Raw genomic sequence first — 24,937 nt, 5'->3', positions numbered from 1 at the left:
GGACCTGGCACATCTTTTCTTTTTTTTTTAATTACTGCTGACCGCAGCCGCCCTCATTTGTACTAGGATGTCATCTCCAGCCCATTCACTTTGGGACCCGAGAAAGGGAGTGGTTAAGTTCTGAAAGTTAGTCAAGAAATGTGGTAAGGTAGTCCAATAACAAGATATCACCTTATAGTAATTTTTAACTGGTTGGATTTATTTCCGTGCACTCAGGCAGACTAACACAGCTACCATACTATTTCATCTATGACTACTTTCAAAGTACGAATAGTAATTAGACTACCATAGTTAAAAGAAAAAATAATTAAAGTTTATACAAAAACACATTAGGCCTGTAAACCTGAAGCATAGTTTAATCAGAAACCAATACCCTGTTTTCTACAATATAAATTAATTCACTATTTTTGGCTAGGTGGGTCACATGACAAATCTTCTTAGGGAAGTAGATGCATTTGCCGGGTGCATCCCTTTCTGTCCAGCAATTCCCCTTTTGACATTTCAATAAATGTTTAGAGTCCCAACTTCCTGTGTCAGGAAATGTGTCCTAGCTAGCCTGTGACCTCTGGCTTTAACTGAAACCACTCCGCCTTGCTAGAGAATCCCTGCGTGTGTCCTGGCCACTGTGCTAGCACAGCTGGTATCTTCACATTTGTTACCAAAAGGGAACTCAGTCATTACATCACCACAGTAATACCCAAATAAATATCCCAAACATTTTAAGGAGAAGTCTCTGATGCTCAAAATATAAGACGGTTTATTGTCTAGCCCCATAAAAGTGCTCATCTGGCTGTGCAATAAGTTTTATATCCAAGCAGGGTGTGAGTTAGTATGTCTGGAAGTTTCCACCATGCTGCTGGCAGCCTTCATCTTGTGCCAGCAGTGATTTGTGCACAACCCCCTCCTATCCATCTTTCACAGTGGGACAGTTATAGGTTCACCCGGTCTGGGCCTAGTTCTGAACTTATGTAGATCTAAAAGTTATTGTTCATCAAATCTGGAGCTTTCACTTAGCTGGACTAAGAGCTATCCTGAATTTTAAGCATAATAGTCTTCTTTCAGTTATAAAGAACCCCCCCCCCCCCCACAGGGAATGTCAGCATAAAGGGAAGGCTTATTATGCTGGGTCTGCCAACAAGGCAGGCTCTAGGCTCTGTTGGCAGCTGAACCCTATGGAAAAACTGAAATCTGTGCCCCCCTCACCTGTGAAAAATACTGATTTCACTAGCATCTCTAACACCCCTCACCTTCTATCCACCCTTCCCTCACACTCTAACCCCCCTCCACTTTCCACCCTCCTCCTCCCATCCCCCCCTCCCTGAATCCCAAACTGGTGGGCAGCAAAAGAGCAGTGCTGAAGGCCCTCTCTCTTCTAATATCTCTCCTCCTCCCTGGTTCTCTCACAGGTATGGTTTAAGCAGCTGATTTGTAAACTAAACTGCACAGGTGGGCTGGGGGAGTGAGGGCAATGCAACAGATTTTCTTTGGCTCTGTGGGCCACCTTGAAGCTAGATTGTAGCAGATCTTTGGCATTACTTACAGGCTATCCCCAGAAACTGGCTCAGCTCTTAACACTCTGTTCCACTTGTGGTCCTTTGCTCCCTTTTCCCCAACATCTCATCATACCATGGGGTTCCCTATGAGCATGGAATCTTCCCCTCACAAAGATTTTATGAGGGGAGGGGTTAGTACAAGCAACATGATGGTTTACTTCCTTGACCATAGTGGAAAAATAGCTTTGGCCTTTGCAAGCTATATCACAACAGTGCAACAGCATTGGCCTTTTTTTTTTGTCCTCATGATTGCCCCACTTGACTGGCCCTGCCCAGCACCCCCAACTCTGCCCCCCTCCCCCAAACCAAGGATTGCCCTAAGGGGGAGAGGGGCAGCAGGAGCAGCAACTACTCTTCATGCTGGGGTTGAGCTCTTCAGCTCTGAGGGCAGAACTGGAAGGACAGTACACAACTCTTCATCATCCACATTGTGAGGGAACATGCCACCCCCTAGTAGATGGCACCCTGAGTGACCGCACAGCCAAAAAGCTGGCTGAGGAGTAACCTAGTGGTTAGAGCAGCAGGCTTGAAGCCAGGGTTCAAATCCCACTGCTGCTCTTTGTGACCTTAGACAAATCAATTTACTCTTTGTTGCCTCAGGTACACACATTCAGGTCAATACAGTAAAGTGCGGCCGCGGTTACCCTGCTCCTAACCCGCTTTCTACTCACTTTTCGGCTGCGTTAGTCCAACCCGCGATACACTATCCCCTTTAACCTACTCTTACCGCCTCTTTAAGTCACCGGGTAACCCCTTCCGCCCGCGGCATATATATTACATGTAAACGATCGAATTAGCTATTCCCTCCCATACAGTAATGCGCACCCCGACTATCGCTTTTTTACCCTGCAGTTTTGCCGCGCGTTTAACCTGCTAATTTACCGCCTACCCCTACCCCTGCGTTAGAGGCAGGGGTAAGGGTAGACGGTAAACTTTCCCCCAAAAGGAAACCTAAGAGCCCACTGTTCTGGGCCCTCTCCAGTCATGGCGCGAGCAAAGCGAAGCGTACTTTCATTGGCTTGAGCACCCGTCAATTTGGGCGCTCAAGCCAATGAAAGCACATGGACGGGTGTGCGTGACACACGCCCGCCCGTCCATGTGCTTACATTGGCTTGAGTGCCCGTCAATTTGGGTGCTCAAGCCAATGAAGCACACGGGCGGGTGATGTCACGCCCGCCCGTCCATGTGCTTTCATTGGCTGGAGCGCCCAAGCCAATGTAAGCACATGGATGGGCGGACGTGATGTCATGGCGTGCGTCACGCATGCCTGTCCATGTGCTTTCATTGGCTTGAGCGCCCAAATTGACTGGTGCTCAAGCCAATGAAAGTACGCTTCCCTTCGCTTCGCTCCACTCACTCCGTGACTGGAGAGGGCCCAGAACAGTGGGCTCTTACCAGACTTCACAATCTCCAGATGAGGGCTGAACCGGGACTTGGCGGGGGAGACCACTGCGAGCCGCTTTTGCCACCAGCTGCCCCCTTCGGAGGACGGCAGAGAAGGGAAGAGGCTGAAAGCAACAAAAAGTAAGTTTTCATGGGTTAAAGTTGGGATCCACTTTCATGGTGCCTATCATTTCAAATGTCATTTGAAATGACAGGTACCAGCACACCCAGGATATTGTATAGGCGCTGTATTAAGTGCCTATACACTAAAATGGGTGGCGCGGGCCTACCGCGTCACAGGCGCTTCTTGGACGCGGCTTGCATTTGCAAGCTATTTAAATAAATAGCTTATAAAATATAAAAAAAATATAAAATATAAATATAAAAAAATGCTAAATAAATAAATAAATACAGTATCGAGCGGTAGGTGAGCAGGACTGTGCGTGCGGCAAACGTGGGTGTGCCCTGCACTAACTTAGCTCTTCCTGCTGCTCCTTACTGGATTGGCCCGTTTGGCAGGTGTTAATTTCTGAAAGTAAAATTTGTGGCTCTGCTGCACATTTTACTTTCTGTATCATGTGTGAATGACTAATGGGGCCATTACCATGCATTTGCATGTTGCGAGTGCTATTATTTTCGGGGGGGTTGAAATAGTGTGGCCAAATGGGGGCTAACAGTGTGCGCAGCCTGAGGGCACTTTACTGTATTGGCCTGAGTGTGTGATAAGGCAGGGTCGCAGTTGCACACGTGTAAAATTTGCCTAGGATGCTAAATGCCAGCTCAAAGAGTGTTTGACTCGAATACCCCCCACCATTCATCCATCCTCCCCCTACTTCTGTGGGGGGAAAAGGTGGGAGGCCAGCCTCCTAGGAACATTATCGTTCCCATTCTTGTGGAAACGCTGCTCCCTTTCTCCTTTCCACAGTATTTGAACTTACAAACAATGGCCAGACTACAACGCGACTCCCACTGATGATGTGACCCGTGCCCTGGGGGTGGGGGTGTTATCGCCATCTCGTCTCCCGTCTCAGGAAGCGCATGGCCGTCCGCCGCTCCTCTTCCAAGTTCTGCTTCCTTGGCCAAAGGCGAGCCCTTCTGAGCTGTTAAAACAGAGGACACGTTTCAGAGCCGCAAGTGGCTCGTGTCCTACAAGTCTTTCAGCCCCCCCCAACCCGTCTCCCAGAGCAGTGTGGTGATTGCAGTTGTGGGTTTCCCACGTGAAATCAGTATTAAAATACATTATAAAAGGGAGGCTCAAATTAAACGAACCATGGATGCCGCAACATTAAAGTACAAAATCTCAAGGAGCATGCTCTACAGCGGGTGGAAAACAGAAAGCAGGAAGTCCCGCGGGACGCTGCCGATTTCGCAGCCAGGTGGCCGCCGCCCGCTCTCACACACAGCCACAGGTGGACGCCTGAGCGCCGCGCGCGAGCTTGTTCCCTTCTCCCTCCCGCCCTCTTTTTCCTCCGCGCGCCCGCTCACGCGGTCTCGGGCTCTCGCGGCGCTGACGTCACCGGCGTTCCCCCCCCCCCCCTCTCCTGGACTCTGCTCTGGGAGCCGGGAAGACAGAAGCCGGAGAGCCGCCGCCGCAACCTCGCGCCAGCCTGAAGTCCGAGTCGTCACAGGCGCAGCCTCCTCCACTGCCCGCCCAACAACCGCACGAGCGACAGCAGGGCGGACCGGACGCCTTCGGTGAGTCTCAGTCGGGCCGCCGCTGCACCCTTAATACTCCGCCCGCCGGCTCCTCCGTCTCCCTCCCCGCCCCAGGGCTTGCGTGCCCAGGCCGGCGAGGGCGAGGGGTCAGTAAGTGAGCTGTACAGAGGGCCCCGGGCTTAAGAGCACCAGTGCTGCGTTTTATTCTTCTGGAGCTGTTCCACGGTGCAGAGTTCTATTGGTGTTGGACTGTGTGCGGGTTGCATAGCTTTAATGGACCGTAAACATCTGCGGAGGTCCCACAGCTTCATCTTTGGATAGTTGTGATCATGGTCCAGGACCTGCAGAGTCCACTTCTGTTCCTTGAGAGTTCAAATGCCCAGTTCTACTGTCAACAATGTTTTGATTCAGGACGACACCAGAACCCCATTTTCTGTTTCTTAGTGAATGATTGGCACAGGAACCCCAGAATCAAAAGCGAGATTTAGAAAAGCTACCTTAATTTTTTTTCCCTTCAAGCTAGCTATTAGATTCTCTGATTCACATATCTTTATTGGCATGACATTTTTTTTTACATGTGTTGTCAAAGTAATACGTAAGGTAATTTATCATAAAAGAGCAGAAAGGTTCTCAGACAGAGCGCCCTGGATATTGTTTTATTTGTTGTGTGACTGCGATGGATGCCAGAACTTGATCTGAGAGAGTGTGTATTACTTGTTTTGGCTGAGATGAAAAGACACATTTAAAGCAGCAGTTACAGTAGCAAATGTTTACTCCGTTTACAGTTTAAACAAACAGTGGCATCGAGTCCCTGTTTTTATTCTGATTATTTTTAATGGTTTTAACCATTTACTCATATTATAACAGAAGGATGCCCTGTTGAATCACAATGCATGTTATGCTAGTAGCACTACTCCGCCAGCTGCTGCTGACCAGATCAACCCATCAAGTAGAAATAGGAAGCCCACACACTCCTGAAGTGTCAGTACAACAAGGCATCCTCCCACAAGTTTATATTACCTGAAACTTTGCAAAATGAAGGTTTCAGGAATGGGTGATGACTTTCCTGTACAATCTTAAGTGACCTGTAATCTCTGTTGACCTGCAGTATTATTACTGGGGGAGGGGGGGAATGCTTAGTTCCGCGGTTGTGAGTAAATAGAACCTGGCAGCCACAAACGCTTTGCATCAACAAAAAGGCCTGGTGCTGAAAAAATGGATGTCTGATTTTTATGGATAAACATAAATACTAAAGAAGTTATTGTGCTTTGAAGCCTACAGAACTCTTTTTGCCAGGGAGGTTGCAAAGACTTTGGTCATTAAAGGGTATAAATGTTGTTTGATGGCTTTTGGAAGCTTGATCACTTGATCTTTCTATATAAACCTTTCTCATCTTAGATGGTTTGAGACCACCAGCCACACCATTTTATTAGCTCCACCTATGCTTATAATGATTTTTAAGGGGGTACGGTTTTATACATCAGAATAACATGCATTTACATATCATTAAATGTATAAAATACGACATATTAAAGCAAATCTAAATGTACCTTGTACTGCCAGCCACCTATCCCACTCTCATTAGGGGTGTAAAAAGCACTATCACTAGCTCATTAAATTTCTCTCTCAAAACAAGTTGAAGATTAGATCCCTTCAAATCCATTGACATTCGGTGAGACATGAATTTGTGTTTCTTTTGGGGGAGGAAGGCAATATACAATATAAATTATTCTATATCAGGGATGCATTAATAATTTGTGAGGGGCACAAACAGGGCTCATCTTCAGAGCAATCAAATCTGTTAAATGTAAACCTTTTTTAGACACAGTACAAGTAAATATAATTGTATGAATATTCATTGTACAAAAAAACCCTTACCAGCATACTAACACAGAAAATGTGTTTTGTTTTGTTTTTTTTAAGTAAAGGAGGAAAAGATCTGTGATAACTAAATGTAGATTTTCTATGCAGCAAACTTTCTATCATTGGTCTAAAAAAAACCTCCTTAATAAATTTTCATGCTCAAATTCTAAGTTTGTGTGTATACCAATATATTTGTCTTATGGGTAAAATTAATAATAAAAAATATTCCAGTAGTACTCAGCTATTGTACAGAATTAATGAATGCAGTAATTCGCAAACTTCTGTGGAGGCTGACCATAGGAGATTAAATATATGCTATATGATGCGAGGGCCCTCTTCTCCTATGTTTCGGAACTTACCAAAACGGCTCTTCCTAATATCCCTGACGATACAGCTCAATCAAAGGCCAATGACCTGGCCTTATTCTTTCAAAATAAAATCACCAATACCCTGGCTAGATTACCTGTCAACACAAATCCTACTCTTCCGGACACAGTTCTCCTACCAAACTTAGACATAAGATTGGACTCCTTTGATTCGACCCACACTTTAGAGGTAGAATCGCTGATAAAAAGAATGAAACCTTCGAACCACCCGCTGGACCAAATACCCTCCAAGTTACTGATTCTCATTCCAGAATACATATCCAAATATCTAGCTGATATCATCAATTGTTCCCTTACACAAGGAACATTCCCGGACGCGCTCAAATTGGCCACGCTCAAACCCATACTCAAAAAATCCAACCTGGACCCGGAAGACCTCAACAATTACCGTCCCATATCAAATCTCCCATTTGTATCTAAGATCATGGAGAAAATTGTAAATAAGCAACTTTCAAATTACCTAGAAGACCACAATATACTTCACACGTCACAATATGGTTTCCGAAAAGAACACAATACGGAAACCCTCCTCACCGCCCTCCTGGATCAACTATATATTGGTTTTGATAAAGGACAGTCATTTCTCTTAGCTCTCCTCGACATCTCTGCGGCTTTTGATACGGTAAATCACAACATCCTCCTAAACCGACTCTCAGACATAGGAATTACAGGTTCAGCCCTCAGATGGTTCGAATCTTTCCTCAGTAATAGAGGCTATAAGGTAAAAATTAAAAACATGGAATCACCTCACACTAATGCTCCTTTTGGCGTCCCCCAGGGCTCCTCCCTATCACCCACCCTGTTTAATATCTACATTCTCCCCCTCTGCCACCTACTTTCAAACCTCAAACTCAAATTTTATATTTACGCAGATGACCTTCAAATTTTAATCCCTATATCCAAATCATTGGACTCAACACTCAGGTTATGGAACTCTCATCTACAAACTATAAACCACTACTTATCCAGCCTCAACCTTGTGCTCAACACTTCTAAACCCGAACTCTTGCTAATTACTCCAGAAGGTAGTCCCATACTTCTCCAATCACAAAATATTCCACATATATCACACGCCAGAGATCTTGGAGTCTTAATCGACAGTCACCTGAACCTAAAGCATTTTATAAAACACACTACTAAGGAGTGCTTTTACAAGTTACAAGTACTCAAAAAAACTCAAACCGCTCCTATTCCACTACGATTTCAGATCCGTCCTCCAAGCCATTCTGTTCTCCAAGATCGACTATTGTAACTCCATTCTGCATGGTCTTCCAGCCTCTACCATTAAACCGCTCCAGCTGCTACAAAATGCAGCGGCAAGGATTTTGACAAATACCAATCGGAGAGAGCATATTTCTCCCATTCTAAAAGATCTCCACTGGCTCCCAGTAAATTTCCGGATCCTCCATAAATCTCTCACAATCATTCATAAAAATATCCACCATCAAACCCCGCTTGACCTGTCTCATCCTCTCAGACTGCACTCGACAGCCAGGCCTTTAAGGGATGCTTACAAGGGATCTTTACACGTTCCTACAATCAAATTAGTGCACCACGCAAACCTCAGAGACCGGTCTTTTTCTACCTCAGGCCCTTCCATATGGAACGCCATGCCTCCGGACCTCAGACTGGAGACTTGTCTAACAACTTTTAAAAAGAAACTAAAGACATGGCTGTTCAGCCAAGCCTTCCCCACCACAAACTCCATTGCCTGATCTAGAATTGTACACCACACATCTCTGTAAACAAAACTCTCCAAATTTTTCATGCATAATATCCACTAAAGAGAGGTTGGCCCCTTGCCCCCTCTTCTGTATATAGTATTTATTATATTTTATTTCATTTTATTTATATATTTATTGCTCCGTTCACCCCTTCTTTATTTTCCTACTCCAAGTTAAGGCTTCCTTGTTATAATGTAACTGTATGCTCCGTATCTCTTGTTGATTGGTTAATTGTATACTCTGCTTAGTTCATTGTAAACCGAATTGATTTGATTTGTATCAAGAAAGTCTGTATATAAAAGCCTTAATAAAATAAATAAAATAAATAAATGGTGAAACCAAAGCTGACGTGGCCAACATTTTGCCAGTCTGGTAGCTTTAGGGCTTTTCTGAAATACAAAAATAGCATTTGAACTCTTCAGACTTTAAGGAAGGAAGCTTGTACAAAACTTTTTGTGTCATACTGGCTCAGTTCTTTTTGAAAAAAACCAAACAAACCAGCATGCATAAATAAATAAGTGGCCAAACCTCTACAGATCTTGACACAAAAGCTCCATGATGGGGTTGCAGAGAATAGCTTTTAAAAGATGAACAGCTTAGAAGAGCTTATTTATTGGCTAAAGGGCCTTAAAAATGGCCAGTTAAATCTTAATTCTTTATAAACCCATCAGAGTCCAGAAAAAAAGACCTTTTAAAATACTAGCCAATCAAATGACATACACAGGATTCATTCATAAAAAAAGACTCCATACAACACATATATTAAGCTATTCCAGCTCCAATGATTGGCATCAGACGATCCATTTTTGTTTCAGTTTAGCAAGATGATTTTCACAGCCCCCCCCCCCCCAGATTTAATAGGCTCATTACATACAATTAGAGGACCAGTGTCATGAGCTGACCCTCACCAAAGTCTCGTGCAGGCATTGCACTGATTCGTGTCTGGTGTGAACTCTTGCAGGGCAGAATCAGGCGGGTTTTTTTGTAATAGTAAAAGTTGCACACATTTTATTCCAAAACGTGACTAAAGATAAGAACTAAGATTGTTTTGAGACATACCAGGATCGCCAGGAATGAGACGAGAAAATATTGTAGGGAAACAATGAGCAAATTGGTATTCGAAGGGTTGCAGAGAGCCAGTGTCGTATCATCTTGAAATTCAAGTATTGGCTTCATTTGTTTCTGCTCCATTTAAACAAATTTTTTGTAAGGTACATGGAAACACACTGAAGGCTTTGAAATGTCACAGGTCATAGAAACTTGAAACCTGAAGCAGTTCAGGACTGTCATTTTCATCTAGTCTGCCCAATTCATTTTCTTTTGCAATACTGCAGACCCCATGTGATCTCTAGCTGTAGCTTCTCTTCCTCACAACTAAGCCTGCTTATCCTGTGCTTTTTTGAACTTTTATTACTCTTTAGTCCTTCATGACCTTCTCATGTACTCTTAGAGCTTCCTTTCCATTGAACAATATTTGCTTCTTGTGCATTATTTATACCTTTTAAGGTATTCAAATGTCTCTATCATATCTCCCTCTAAGTGTTTGATGGCTTCCTGTGGCTGATAACTTCTTCTCCTGGGAGAAGTTGCTGACAGTAGTTTTTCATTCTGAAGCACAAAATGATTGAAGCTTTAGATTTCAGACCTCCTTTGCTGATTCACCAGGAATTTTACGCTGGAAAATATGGATGGTGAACTTGATTTGTTGTACATAGGTTTCTAGCTCAGCCAAGCTGTGCTTCAGTAGTGACATGTACTAATTGTCTAGTTAAATGCAGTGTGACTCACCTAATGCATTTCATGCATGAGGGCAAATTTAGTAGAAATATCAATATTTTATAAATGCCTTAATCCCATGTCATAAGCAGAGCAAGAGCTACAATAGAAAAGAAACCATCTAATTGTTGAGAGCTTGAGGCCCAGTGATTGTATAGTGTTTCTAGTTGTCCAGCCTTAAATATACTGTTTTGTTTACTAAATAGTTGAACTTCTTAAGGTAAATAAAACCTGATCCTTATTCAGTAGTTATGCCATATTCCAGTGGCTAACATTTGTTTTCAGTTTTACAATATTAGTGATGCTCAGCAGGGCAGCCACACCTATTGCTACTATTTCCGTATTTTTCCCCCTTCAGCAAAGAAGAAAACCAAAATGAAACAGCTTGCAAAAGTGATCAGATTTTATTTGTAAGTCAAATGATTTACAGTAGTTTGGTTTGCTGTCTTTGCTGTGCATATTCTGGAAAATAAAGGAAACTCATTATTTTATGCCTGGTGCTTGAATTTCCAGATTTACCTTCATTTTACTCTTTGCATCAGTAGAGAGATGAAATTCATTGCATCAGTTGGCCCTATTCTGAAGAACTGCAATTGAGTCTTGGTTGTTTAGTTTGCATATTTTTTGCTGTTTCAGTAGTAACCAATTGCCAGTTGTGTCAAAAAACCTGGCAGTGTCCTTTTAAACATTGTGGTGAGCTGCATTTACACTATAAAGTTAGTCTCCTGAAGTCACATAACAGAATACAACTTTGATGTATTAAGTGTCCCACTGCCTATCAGTTACACAAGCTGCAGCTTATTCTTGATTTAATAGTTTGATATTATACTTGCTGAACATATAACAAAAACTTAGAAAGAGGGAGCAGAAGATACTGTAGGCAAAACAGTTTCTATGTAGGAAATAAATGTACATGGAATCATTGACCAGGACTGTTTAATCAAGACAAATATTGATGTTAGGGATTTAAACATACAAATACTGAAAAAATTATGAAAAGAATTGGCAGCTTTTCTATTTCTTTGACATATTTTAGTTGGTTTTTGTACATGTCTCAGATATGTGATAGTAAACCACTGGAGTAGTAAGCTGAATTCCAGAATCACATGTAGCTGTTTTAAGTTTTTACAGTCATTTCATCTTCATTCCATGGTGTAAAGAATTCCCAGTGGCACATTATTGAAATAGTTCTAAGCAGGTAAATAATTTCATCTCTGAGCTAGTTCCTTTGTTAGTACTTAATAATGTAGGTTAAGATGTGCTGGTGTTTGGTGCTGATTACAAGTGTTAATGTGTCCACATTTGGTACATGATCTTGCAAACAGATTCTTATATAGTACTTGCTGCGGCATGTCAACTTGCCAAGCTCTGACAAATATAACATTCTCTGGTGCCGTGTAATAATAGCATAATAAATGGTTCAGGGGAAACATTTCTTCCAGCCCTTGGTAGAATGATCGAACTGCTCAGGAGTGGCGAATTCTGATCCTCAAGTTCCACAAAAACGGGTCAGGCTTTCAGGATTCTTGTGATAAACATTCATAAAATATATTTGCACACATTTGTTCCAAGAACCAGCTTAATTTGCATAGTTTGGCTAGCTGGAAAACCAGATCTGTTTCCAGTACTTGAGGACCCAGAGTTCATCACCATTGCAACTACTCTTCCACTGAGTGCGATGACATTACAAGGAGAGAGAGGATGAAGAGGTTATGTCAGTCAGGTCAGTAGCTTGATTGACTGAATGCCTTCTGGTGCTTTATAATGGGTTAAATTTAGCTGTGCCTATGGAAGGCCCAAGTGGCTGCCATGACCAAAATGTGGTTTTATGTGCTATATTAATTGTGAAAAATCCAGAAATATTTTACACCAGAGGATTTTGTGAATATTGTGTATGCAATGCTTATGTCATGTCTTGGCTATTGCAATTCCCTGTACCTAGGGTTGTCCAAGCAGAACATGAAGTGCTTGCAGCAAAGGTTTTGGTAAAAGTTGGGATCAGAGAATGTTTCCTCTATTTTAAGCAGATTGCATTGGCTGTCTGTGTACCAGCTGATGTTGTTTAAAGCTTTAATCATGGCTTTTAAGACTCAAAATAGCATGGGCCTGGGTTATATGGCAATAAATAAATACATGTAATCTGATGTTGTACCAGCCAATTCATGCACTTTGGTCTCAGTCAGCAGGATATTTGAAAATTCCATTGGTACATTATATAAAACAGGCAAGGGTCGAGCCCATGTGTTCTCCTGTGAGGTTCCACGGTTGTGGAATACTGTGTAAGATTACATCAAGAGGGAGCTTTGAAGACATTTAGAAGGGATATTAAAACATTGAGTCTAGGTTATTAGCTTTTTATGGTTATGTTTTGTATGTTATAGTGTTTGTGTTATGAATGTTCTTATGATTCGTTGTGGACATTTGTGGAAGGATGGACAATAAAATTGATTAAATAAATAAAATTATTTTGAATAGAAGCTTGGAGTTCACTTATTAAACTTGAATATATGATACACTAATTTTTTCTGGTATTCGTTTCCCATTGTGAACAGCATGAGGAGTGAGGCCAGAATAACTACCGGTAGTTCAGAACCAAGCACAGGGGCAATTAATCCAGGAGCCAGAAGGGTTATTGTGTTTGAACAGTGTAATTATATGATGGCTTTGGAATTGGCATTTAAATGCTATGGAAGCACAAATCAGAGTCCATCACTTGCTCACCATGTTAGGCCTGTGAATTCCTTTTTTTATGTGCCATTTCCTGGAGTGTGATTTAAACCGTATCCTAGATGAACACTTTATAAACAATGGTTCCAGCAGTATGTACGGCCAGGTAACGTAATTTGCATGTCGATTATGTTCTGCTTTAAAGAGAGATAACACATCACTCTGTGTTCAGAAGAAATAGCAAGTCCAAACAAAGTTTAGACCATAAGTTAAAAAAAAAAAAAGTACGAGGCCAATATTCAGTAAGCTGATGGACAAGTTATCAGGCTACAGTTAGCAGAATGTAAGAGGCTCCAAATAAATAAACAGCTGCCGTTCAGAACTTTCTAAACCAGAGTGTTAGGGTTTGAGTCCATCTGTGCCATGCTCACAGTTTGAGCTTAGATTAGCTGAATTACCGTATTTTCCGGCGTATAAGACGAGTTTTTAACCCCTGAAAATCTTCTCAAAAGTCAGGGGTCGTCTTATACGCCGGGGGTCGTCTTATAGGCCGAATAATTACCATATTTTTCGCTCCATAAGATGCACTTTTTTCCCCCAAAAGTGGGGGGAAAAATGTCTACGTCTTATGGAGCGAATATAAAAAAAAAAATAAAAATCTAACTGGCAGCCGACGGCCCTTTGCCCTTACTATGTCACAGGAGCTACCGCTGCCATTGGTCGACCCCAGTGACATTGTAAGGGCAAAGGGCCATCAGCGCCATTTTGATTGCTGGCAGCTGACGGCCCAAGTCCAGGAGATCGCTCTCGGACTGCTCCTGGACCTTCGCTGGACCACCAGGGACTTTTGGCAGGTCTTGGAGGGGTCAGGAGGGTGGGGGATTGTATTTAATTAATTTGGCAGGTTTTGGAGGGGTCAGGAGGGCGGGGGGTTCTATTTAATTTGGCAGGTTTTGGAGGGGTCAGGAGGGTGGGGGTTGTATTTAATTTGGCAGGTGTTGGAGGGGTCAGGAGGGTGGGGGAAGCTGAGGGATTAGTTTTAAAGGGTCGGGGTGGGTTTTTTGTTTGTTGGCTCGGGCGCAGCCGATTTAAAAAAAAACAACAAAAAAAAAAAAAAAACCCTGATCGGGCCGGACGAAAAAAAACCCACGATGTGAATCGGAACCGGAATCAGAACCGATTCCGGTTCCGATTCCGATTCACATCTCTATTACTGGTACCTCCTTCTCTGCCTCTCAGATCTCGCACATGCACGTCTGCGCCGCTTCACTGCAGTCCTCAGGAGCGAGATCTGAGAGGCAGAGAAGGAGGTACCGTTAATAGGATACAAGGGTGGGCCAGAGGGATGCATTACCGCTCTGATAGTCTTGGAGACAGGGAGAGCTGTCTAATCCAAGCAGGATTTGTATACAACAACCAGCCAATCGCCGGTAAGGTACATTGCTTGCCGTGATTGGCTGGTTGTTGTATACTGGGTACCATATACAGTATGGTTATGTAGTGACACAGAAGGGTAGTCTTATACGGCGAGTATATCCCAAACTCTATATTTTAACTGGAAAAGTTGGGGGTCATCTTATATGCCCAGTCGTCTTATACGCCCTATAATAAATCGGTACTAAAGGGGATTAATTTATTAAGTTTTGCCTTTGATGTTTTTTCTATAGATATATGTGTGGAAACTTGACCTCAGAACAGTCTGTTCTCTCTGCAGGTAAAAGTAACTGGAGATTTTTTGTGTTTATATACCATTTTTATTATTTTTCACTTTGATGAATCTTATTTTTTTCTGTGTTTAATTATGGTATATTTGCTGGCTTTGATTGCAGCCCACCTTGGACTTTTGGTTTGTAAAGGTGGGATATCAAGTTAAAATAAAAAATAAAATAGTAAATAAGTGCCTATCAAAAATGATGGGTAAAAAAAGTCAGGTACGTATGTTCACTTGCTTCCCCAACCTTTTCCTGCCCCATCTCAGAGCCATCTCTCATGCTCACAATGAGCATGTGCGTATTTGTCTTAGCAGCAAACAGTATTTATGTGCTGTTACTGAATCCACATAGTTTTCGCAGTGAGTAAAAGTGCATGCACTGATATGTTAAAAGGTATTAAAGAGTATGAAGCAAACAGACCAAGATACATTTTAACTCACCAGGTCTTCATATAGTTTTAAATTCAAATTATGAAAAGAACTAGTCAAGCTGTCACACTTTTTATCTTCTTCCTAAAATCCAGAAAATTTGGCTGTGTGCCTAGTATTTAATGCTATATGCCAACATTTTGGTCTTTGAGACTTTCATCAAAAGAGGGGAATTTTCACATAGAAAGTCAGCTTTATTGCATGTTTGGATGGGACACAACACAATCTCATGAGCATAAGATTTGCCATACTGGTTCATCAAGCCCAGTATCTTGTTTACAACAGTGGCCAGTCCAGGTAACAAATACCTGGCAGGATCCCTTGGGGTAGATTATATAAGTATAAAACCATAGCATCAGAAACTTGGGTAGCTCAAGGGACAAGAAGTAGGTCCTAGTACTTTTGGGGGGCCAAAAGACCAAGAACACACCCACCTATCAGTCGCCCCCAACAATAATACCAGGCGGTCGATGCCTATCAAGATATTCAGAGTGGATCCAGATCTGGAAATGATTTTAAGGGGGTATGTATCAGAGTGCATGTCCCCTATCCCAAATACATTTACAGTTTCCCCCTGCACTCATTCTCCAAGCATTACAGGCTAGATATTCAGGCAAAGGAGAAAATGGCATTTAGGTTTAGGGTGTTCAAAGCAGCTATATCTTCCTCCTCCCTCTCTAGTGGGTAGCTTTTGTATATCCCAAGTGTATTGGATTAGTCTAGCAGGAGAAAAGAGTTACATTTTCTTTCCTTGTGTCCTGCTAGACCAGTCTAACCCCATCCAGAAAGACAGTGGACATGAGGGATAATTGTGAGGAGCCACTCTTGTTTTCTCTTTTTGTTTCTCTACACACTCTGACTTCCCCTCTAGGGTGGTATTAACCTTGAGGAACTGAAAAAAAGAGATTAGATAGAACAATACGATAGGCAGAGTTGGTTTATTGTCTGGATGCTCTGACTCCCCTTATTATGGCAGAATGAAGTCAGGAAGGGGTGTTCTCTCTGTCTCTGGCAGCTGAGGAATGGGGAAATTCCAGGTGTAATGAACTAGTTTAGCAGGACTCGAGGAAAGAAAATTATCAGGCAAGAATAATGTAACCAAGAGTCTCTCTTCTCAGAGGACAAGCAGGATGGTAGTTTTTGCACATGGGTGACATCATCGTATGAAGCCCAGCACAGAACTTTGATCTCAAAGAATCTAGAAATTTCACATGTCCTTCTGAGCATGTGAAGCTGTAGTTATCACCCTGCCTCCTAGGAAGAGTCCCTCAGTCTATTTTTTTTCTGTGGAGCTGTGTGGTCGAGGGAACCGTGTGACTCATGATATTCAGCTTTGCGCTCCCCTCACAGTTTTTGTAAGTGATTTTTTTCTAGAGCTGCAGTTTTCTTTCCTTTACCTTATGGTAGTTTTATTTCTTTTCCTTTTTTTTCTTCTTTCTTCTGTCTGCCAGCCGCATGGTGGGCTTTAGTCATTGTGCAGTCTGGCAGAGTTTATTTCTATTCTTTAAAGAGAAGAAAAATAAAAAAAATACTGCATCGACAGTTTAGGTTCTGTGCCCTCTCCTTGCTGTGTCTATTTTTGTACTTTTGTCAGGTCCTGGCAGGACTGACTGAATATAGTCCGTGGGTGATCCATGTAGGCCACTAAGCCTGGGGACCTGTCTGAGTTCTATCCGGGCAGAAGTTCCTTGTCGTTTCACCAATCGATTGGTATTGATGGAGGTTCAGACAGTACAGAGATTGAGGACCACACTGTTCATGTGGGGGGAAGAGCTCATCCTCCCAACATTCAAAGGTACTAGTCTCCATGGGCAGGAGCCCTGGATGACTAACCTCCCCTCCTGCTTGCCGGTGATGGCAGTGTAGTCTCCTTGTGAGAGAGGGTGAGCAGGAGCCTGGGCAAGCAGCTTGCTACCGCACCTTCGGTACTATTCCTAGTAATGATTGCCCGTGCACATCTGTGACCAGCACACCTTTGATCTGATGCATCGATGTCTGGGTCTAGGATTGCCATTGTGTGCCATGGTCAACTTTGATGCCATTGGGGTGTGTGATTGCCCTCGATGCCATAAGGGCCTTCTGTGCCGAGGGCATCTGTGGACCTCAAGGTGGCATAGTGGCACCAACCTCTAGTGCATTGATATCCTCTATCTTGTCGAGGAACGAGAGTTGCCACCTCCCGATGCCATCAAGGTGCATGGCCTCGATGCTGTGACCGCTGTCAGGGCCATTGCAGTGCATGGCCTCTGCAATCGAGGTGTGGGGCTGCCATGGAGGCCATCAGGAGTGGTGGCCAATGATGCCTTTCATTGCTGCTTTCGACAGTGTCGAGCCCTCTAGTGCCACTGAAGCCCTCGATTGAGAGGGATTTCGACCTTGAACAGACTGAGCGCCGGAGTCGCCATTTACTTAAGGTACCCTGGTATGTCTAGGCATCGAGGTGCCCTCGGCGGTGTCCTGATGGTGCACTGATGAGCATTGTTCTGTCCCATCACTGGCCTATTGGGCACCATGGATGCAGATGATCTCAGAGGCCCTGAGCTGCTGAGATCAGTGGGCATTGGAGGCCCCGCCTGGATTCATGCACCATTGGTGTTAATGAACGCTAGCAAGGCTATAGTCAGCCATAGCTGCTGTCGAGGGATGCCATCAAACTCGCAGCATTGACATCCTAGGATGGATAGATGAGCCGAGGGGAACATTCGATAGTGTTGGCAGTAAACCGGTTCCTCTGGGCACCGATGGAGCATGTTGGGGTTGCAGAGCCCCACTACCATACTACCAGTCCAACGATGCCTTCGGGTACTGGGGTCCCTATTGGGGGCACCAGGCTGTTGAGGTCAGAGGGTGCCTGTGGCGCTGGGGATAGCTCTATATATTGTCGAGCTGATGTGATCCAGCGTTGGTGAGCTCAAAAGCGATATGGGCCCTGCGGGTGCTGTCACGGTTGGATGCCGCAGGACATGACCGCAGAGCACCATGGGCACTGTTGATTGCCATGGACTTCACCGCTGTTGTTCCATGAGGAAAACGGTGGTGAGCCATTCCCGACACAATTCAAGAGTTTATCCAGCCTCTTGGAGCATTAGGTACTGGAGGTGGCAAGGCCACAGAGCGCCACCCACCACCATGCCATACCCAGAGCCCCAGTGGAACTGGGATGCTGTTGTCACATTGTTCCTATGCACTCTACTGTGAGTTACTGTGATAGTGGAGTGCAGCATGCACGGTCAGGTACAGCAAAGCATCTACTCCAAGCGCCTCAGGTGATGGCAGGCAGCATTCTTCCTGTTTATACAGTTGTCAGCTTGCCAGAGTTCTGCCATCGTCGCATCAATTCTGCACCACAAAGTGCTGGGGAGCACTGGTGAGGAAGGTGTCATCACACACTCTGTAATTTGCCTTTTGGCTGTGTGCAGCCACCGACTCTAGCAAGTGGTGCTCAGTCCTTGCTATGCCATGTGATTCTACTCACAAGCATGGCGAGTGCAGTCATAGGTGTGCCGCCATCCATAGGATGGAATACCACTGAATGAGTACTGGTCAGCGTGCTTTTACAGCGGAGGGCTCTATTCTCCAGTGGCCCTCTACTGTATGTGTTTTCCTCGTGGAGAGCACAACAGGACTGACCTAGAATGGTTTTCCTGGTCGAACCCTAAGGGGAGTAGACACCAGGAGGGTAGTGTCGGGAGTCTTCTCCCTCCTTAGAAGAGGAATATGTCTTTTGACCCCCTCCCCCCCTTCCATGTCAAAAATCCCCTTGATGGGGAAGCCCCTGGGGCTCTGTCCCTGGCAGGTTTGAACCGGAGCCTCAATTCTTTGAATCTGTGCATCTCCTTGTAGGCTAGGGCCAGGGGACAGTGGCAGTCACCTGACCATTTTTGCTGGGGCCCATTCGTTGATTACTGTGGTGGCCTTCCTCTTCCGAGGGTGGCTGCTAGTGGCAGATTGGTCGCTTCTGAACCTCCGAGATCATTGATTGTGTCTCTGGAGAGTTGACAGGTTTTTCAGGATTGGGAGGCCCCGACTCCTGTTGCTTTCCTGTCCCTTCAGGAAGAGGGGATTTGACTGGGTTCTAGAGCAACTCTTATGGGTTCCTCTCTGGACGCCTGGTTGTCCAACCCTGCAAGGGATGTCCCTCATTCTACATTTCCTGGAGAAGGCATGACACAGCTTTTGACTGGTGTTCGCTCTCGGTTCCTCGTGGGATCCGAGAGCCATTCGAGTGATAGTGCTGTTCTTAGGTCGTCCTAAGGCATAGCAGGTGTATTTCACAAGGGAGCCTTTCTGGAGTAGCTCCCTAGTGAAGATTAGGGGTTTCTCTCGTTCAGGAGTCACCTTTGATACCTGCTGAGTTCAGTGGGTGTTTTTTGATAGGAGGGTTCTAATCCATCTAATTGGCGAGTATGCTTTTCATCCTATCGCCATATCCATGGCTGAGGGAGTTGGGGGTTGAGGGACCCCGCAACAGAGGTACTGCTTTTTGGTTGCAATGGCTTGCATGCTATACTTCCCCATTTTAGGGATAGCCTGCGGACAAGGGGAGTTCTGGATCATTAAATGATTGTTCCATTTACTGGACCGTGTGCTTGCTTGGGAGAAGTATATGCTATCATGGCTGAGGTATTAATGTTTAAGCCAGGTTCGGGGCAGTCTGTTCCAAGATCGCCCCTGACCTGGTACCTTTAGAGTTTCCAGGCCGGTGAAGAAATCCTGTTCGATAGGAGTTTGCAGTTGCAGCACCCTGGCTTCCTGTCTCTTAGTGGAGTGTTTCTTCCCTGTGGAATTTACTCTCAGCTTCAGCTGTTCCATGCAGGCTGAGGACTCTGTCTCGGTGGGTAACTCCTTATTGGAACTGGCAGTGAATTATTAGCTTGGGGTTGAGTTATACAGCCTAGTGACTTGTGCTTACCCCGGCAGTCCAGCGGTCTTCTCCTTGTGTTCTTTGCTCCTTCCGAGTGTCTGGGGAGGGGAGGAAAGGCTAATGGATTTGTGTAATACTTGCAGGGAAAGAAACACCACTTTTTCCCTATATTTTCGCTTGGCTCCAGCCAATACTGCCTTTAGCTTTTCTCACATCACTAGGTTGCCCAGAGGGTCTTCCTGCTCACTTGAACTATCCTGTACATAGGATGGATAGGCCTGCCCCGACAAGGTGCAGTGTGGATGAGCTTCAGGCCTAACGTATCTCTCTGCTCGGGGGTTTGGGCTAGCGATCCCATTCAGGGATTTCCTTTCATCCCCTGAAACTCTTGATGCTGTCCTCCTGGTTAACTATGTCTGGTGCTTTGTCACGTAGGGTCTGTCACAGACCCTGCCGTTGTTGCTGATTATTCTTCCAAGCGTTGGTTGAGTTTTCTGCCCATTATGCCTATTAGTCAAACATGGGCTCATTTCTGCAGAGACATTCTGCTTTTGGATGTTAGTGGACCGCAGTTTCTTTCTGGGGAGTTCTCGGGCCCCATTTCGTTTTTAGGTTGTCTTGTAACACTGAAGAAAACTGTGTGGTCTTTGTCTAAGAGACCTTCTTTTGTTTACATCTCTAGACTTTTTCCTGTATCCATGAGGTTCTAGACAAAATGTTTATTCTAAAGAAAGTACTGCAGCAGTATGTAACTTGAGACTTTATTAGGGAAAGACAAAGGGATAGGGACAGGGACCGGAACAAAGCACGAGGAAATAGTTTGTTCTGGGGAGTAACATAGGTCTATACAATTGTAAAAACACCTAGTTACCCAATTGTTACAGCAATGTGTATAACATTATATACCCTTCATACTGACCAATCAGAGCATATTCAGAGTGTTGTTTCTAGATAAGTGCAGTACATCTGATTTGAGAATGTATTAGACCAATCAGCTAATGGGTCTGGGGTGTTGGCCCGCTGCATTCCAGCACGTAGCCAGGGTCCTCTGCTTTCTTTGTCTAAAACTAGTGTATAGGAATACAGCAGAAAGAAGTGTCTCAGTAAGTCAGTGCATACATACATCCCCCCCTCTTGAAGGGTTACGCCTAGAAACCCTTCACATATGGGCGGAGCTGTGGGTGCCTGTCTTAGGTTGTCCCTTATATCCTAAGCTAGCCTTAGGTGAAGAAATCTTACCCGTCCTTGGCTAAGCCCACTGTTTTTCCCTGCCCATCTGATTCATGGGGAAGCTCATGCATGTCGATCATTAAGTGCTGACATATAGTAGTTACTTAATCTTGCACTGCAGATGAAGAGTTGACCATAATTTTCAGTCCGGGCATCCTGGGCATAGCTGCAGCGATGGAAGATCCAAATCGTCGAAAGAAAAGCATATGCATGGTAGGCAAAGGCATAGCAAAAGTCCAATACATCATGCTAGTCCTGCAGGGTATTGATGCCGCTATGCAGTATTATGACAACATGTAGCAGTGAAAGCAATTGCTGTATGGTCATTCCTAATTCAACTGTGGCAGTCACCTGTCCAAGAGGTGACCCAGCTGTGGATGGGAAGGCTTCTAAATGAGTTTTGGTCAAGGGGTATATGCTGTTGATGTAGTTAAGGGCTAGTTGTACTGCTTCGTCTTTGGGTGCTTCTGAGGAAGCGGGGGCTAATATCCCTCTTAGATCGATGGTGTGTGGCCATAAACACTCCGTCTGTTTTCGCTGCTGTATCCAGGGCATCCTCTGAGGTCCCTGAGTTTAGGGATTCCCCTAAAGGTGATGGCTTTGTACTCTGCTTAAACACCGTCGAATAAATTGTGGGTCACTTACAACAGTGAACGGGGGCGGTGACTGAATAGACTCAAGCTCCTTCTCTAAACACTACTGTCATCAGGGTTTACTGATCAGAAACCCTTCTTGTAATGTTTTCTGTGATGCGGAGTATGTTTTTTGCTGGCACTCACATTATTCCCCTGCCTTAGGCACCTCTGCTACACATCGGGGTTTTGTGTCTGTCTTTTCTATGGTTTTCTCTTTGTAGGACCCAACTCTTTTCCTGCCTAGACCCCTTTGTGGGTCAGCTGCCTCACAGGCAAAAGGGAGAGAGTTGGTGCTTTCAGCATTGGACGGTTTCCTGCTTTGTCCTGCTCGGACAGCCTATAGCTTGAGATTCACCTATGTGTGAGGACTACCATCCTGCTAGTTGTTGGATAAAGCAGAATTGCTTACCTGTAACAAGTGTTCTCCAAGGACAGCAGGATGTTAGTATTCACGAAACCCACCTGCCCCCCCCCCCAGGAATTGGTTTCTCCTTGTGTGAGTTTTATAGAAGCATAACATAGAAACATAGAAATGATGGCAGAAAAGGACCAAATGTCCATCCATTCGGCCCAGCAAACTTATGGTAGTATCTGCTGTGCTGTGTAGGTTGCCCCTTGCTTATCTATTTCCAGGATCATAAGAGGTCAGGGCCCTCATTGGTTGCTATTCGAATTCAATTCCCTGTTACCCCTGTGCTTTATCAGTTTCCCACACTAGTCTTCATTGTTTGCTATTGAATCCAATTCCCTGTTATGCCTTGCCGTTGAAGCAGAGAGCAATGATGGAATTGCATCAATAGTATCAAGGCTTATTGGTTAAGGGTAGTAACTGCTGCATCAGCAAGTAACTCCATGTTTGTTTCCCCAGGCCATAAAAGTCAAGGCCCTCAGTTTCTTAATGACTCCAATTCCCCTTTTCCCCCCTGCCGTTGAAGTAGGGAACAATGATGGAATTATATCAACAGTATCAAGGCTTATTGGTTAAGGGTAATAACTGCTGCACCATCAAGTTACTCTATGTGCTCTTTTCTTCATTTCCAGCCTTTAGGGATCCACAGTATTTATCCCAAGCCCTTTTGAATTCTTTCACTGTTTTGGTTTTCACCACTTCCTAGGATTCTGCCTAGAGGGCAGGGTGATAACTACAGCTGCACATGCTCAGTAGGATATTTTTGAAAATTCTAGAATCTTTGAGATCAAAGTTCTGGACCAGGCTCCATCCGATGAGGTCACCTATGTGTGAGGGCTAATATCCCGCTGTCCTCTGAGAACACCTCTTACAGATAAGCAACTCTGCTTTCTCATCTACCTGGAGATTTTTCCCCTTCCAACTCACATTGCAGTAACAGTTCTCGGGTAGGGGCCATTCACCAGTGCTTCTTCCAGAACCCTGCAATTATGCTCCCTAACTCCGGCCACTTAACATTGCCATTGCATGATGACTGGGACTTCCTTTGAGCCTCAGCCAGGCTATGTAATGGAAGACAACGGAGAAAAGAGTGATGTGAAATCCAGAAAAAAAACCTGTTTTTCTTTTTTCCCTCTTGCCCCCCGCAGTAGGCCAGAAGTGGAAAAACTGGAAATTTTGGAAAAATTAAAAAAATCTTTTGAAATATTTTCTCTTTCAGAATGATATGCTAAATGCTCAACCAAGATATGTTTTCAAAATCTTAGCACTACCTACCCATTATTCTCTCAAAATGCTTGCTAATAACTATGTAATGTGAAGATATGACTATGAAAAATATTAATTATAGTTCCACCCCTGAGCCTAAGTGTTGTGGCTGTCATGTTAAGTTGTAATGTAGGTGGTATCTTTTTATTGTAAAATATTTGATACGTCTGTGGTTAGCCTTTGATAAGCTTCCGTTATCAGATCAGTGAATAAACAGCACAGTTACACTGGGTTTAAATAATACAGAGACAGCTAGATTGTAGGCTGTCTGCACATGCCATAACAGCTTAGTAAAAAAAAAAAAAAAGCAGGGGTAGCGGGGATGAAGGGATGACAGGTGACTGATAGAAATCTTTACAGTTCAGATGTTCTGTATCCAATAATGGGTGAAAGAGTCAATGTCCTTGTTAAGTCCTTTTGTATTTGCTTCAAAGTGTTTGATCGTTTTAATTTCAAATGTTTTGCGTTTTTATGTAGTTCTGAAATTCCTTTTTAATACTCTGATATAGAGGTTGAGAAACATTTGCCTACTGAAGTTGCCATGCTGTTCTTTTTTTTGTAATGTGTTTTTATGTCTGTCTTCAAACAATTCACACTGCTGCAAATCTGGACTATAAAAAAAATCCTGGACTCTGCAATGTGTCCATCTATCTGTTAACATTCTGGAACAAAGCCATGTCTTTAATGCTTTTCTAAAGGACTGGCTGTCCTCGGGCATCTGTACAGAATCCGGGAGACCGTTACAAAAAATAGGGCCTGTGACAGAAAAGGACTTTTCATGAGTCTCCTCCGCAAGATAAGCAGAGAGGATGGAATGTATCTCCCACAGCTATCACTGCACAGAGCTAAGAGCATGGGTATGAGTTTTATAGAAGCATAACATAGAAACATAGAAATGATGGCAGAAAAGGACCAAATCTACGATGCATAGGTTTAGCCCACAGAGAAGTGTTTAAATTCAAAAGTTTATGGATTAGCATTGCTATTTTGTACTTAATCCTTCAGTGGATTGGTAGCCAAGGGAGGGAGCAAAGTAAAGTAGTAATATGTTCATGAACAGCTGTACTTGTCAAAACTCATGCAGCTTCATATTTTCATATCATGAATGATCTCTGAAAATCTTTCCTTTCCTTGGCAGACTGAGCAAAATATCAGATAAGTGATGGCTATATAGATATATACTACTTTATTTAGACCAAAAAGAGAATATTGGTAGAAAGGAATGAACTTCCAACTGTATCCAGGAAAGGAAACTGAATTATTTCCATTTTTTGTTATTGGCATTTAAAACATTTAACAAATGCACAAGTCGAAAGAAATCATGATATATGTTAGGGATGTGCAGCCAGAAAATTTGTGGGTGGGTTTTTTTTGGTTCATTTCAT

The 24,937-nt window shown here is 43.9% G+C and overlaps 1 protein-coding gene across 7 annotated transcripts in view; it reads left to right on the top strand.

The window, feature by feature from the left end:
- The first annotated feature begins 4,253 nt into the window (after positions 1-4,253).
- MYO6 (myosin VI) overlaps positions 4,254-24,937 on the top strand; it is a 527,529-nt gene continuing 506,845 nt past the window's right edge. For 4 of the 7 annotated variants that reach the window (XM_029595584.1, XM_029595582.1, XM_029595583.1 and 1 more), the window contains exon 1: positions 4,254-4,631. The gene's annotated coding sequence lies outside the window, so the exon portion shown is untranslated. The remainder of the gene's footprint in view (positions 4,632-24,937) is intronic. The other 3 variants (XM_029595586.1, XM_029595581.1, XM_029595587.1) reach the window with 2 other exon arrangements.

Source organism: Rhinatrema bivittatum, chromosome 3, assembly GCF_901001135.1.
Source record: "Rhinatrema bivittatum chromosome 3, aRhiBiv1.1, whole genome shotgun sequence".
NCBI lineage: Eukaryota > Metazoa > Chordata > Amphibia > Gymnophiona > Rhinatrematidae > Rhinatrema > Rhinatrema bivittatum.
Note: the sequence above shows the minus strand (reverse complement) of the source record. Positions and strands in the feature narration are given on the sequence as shown.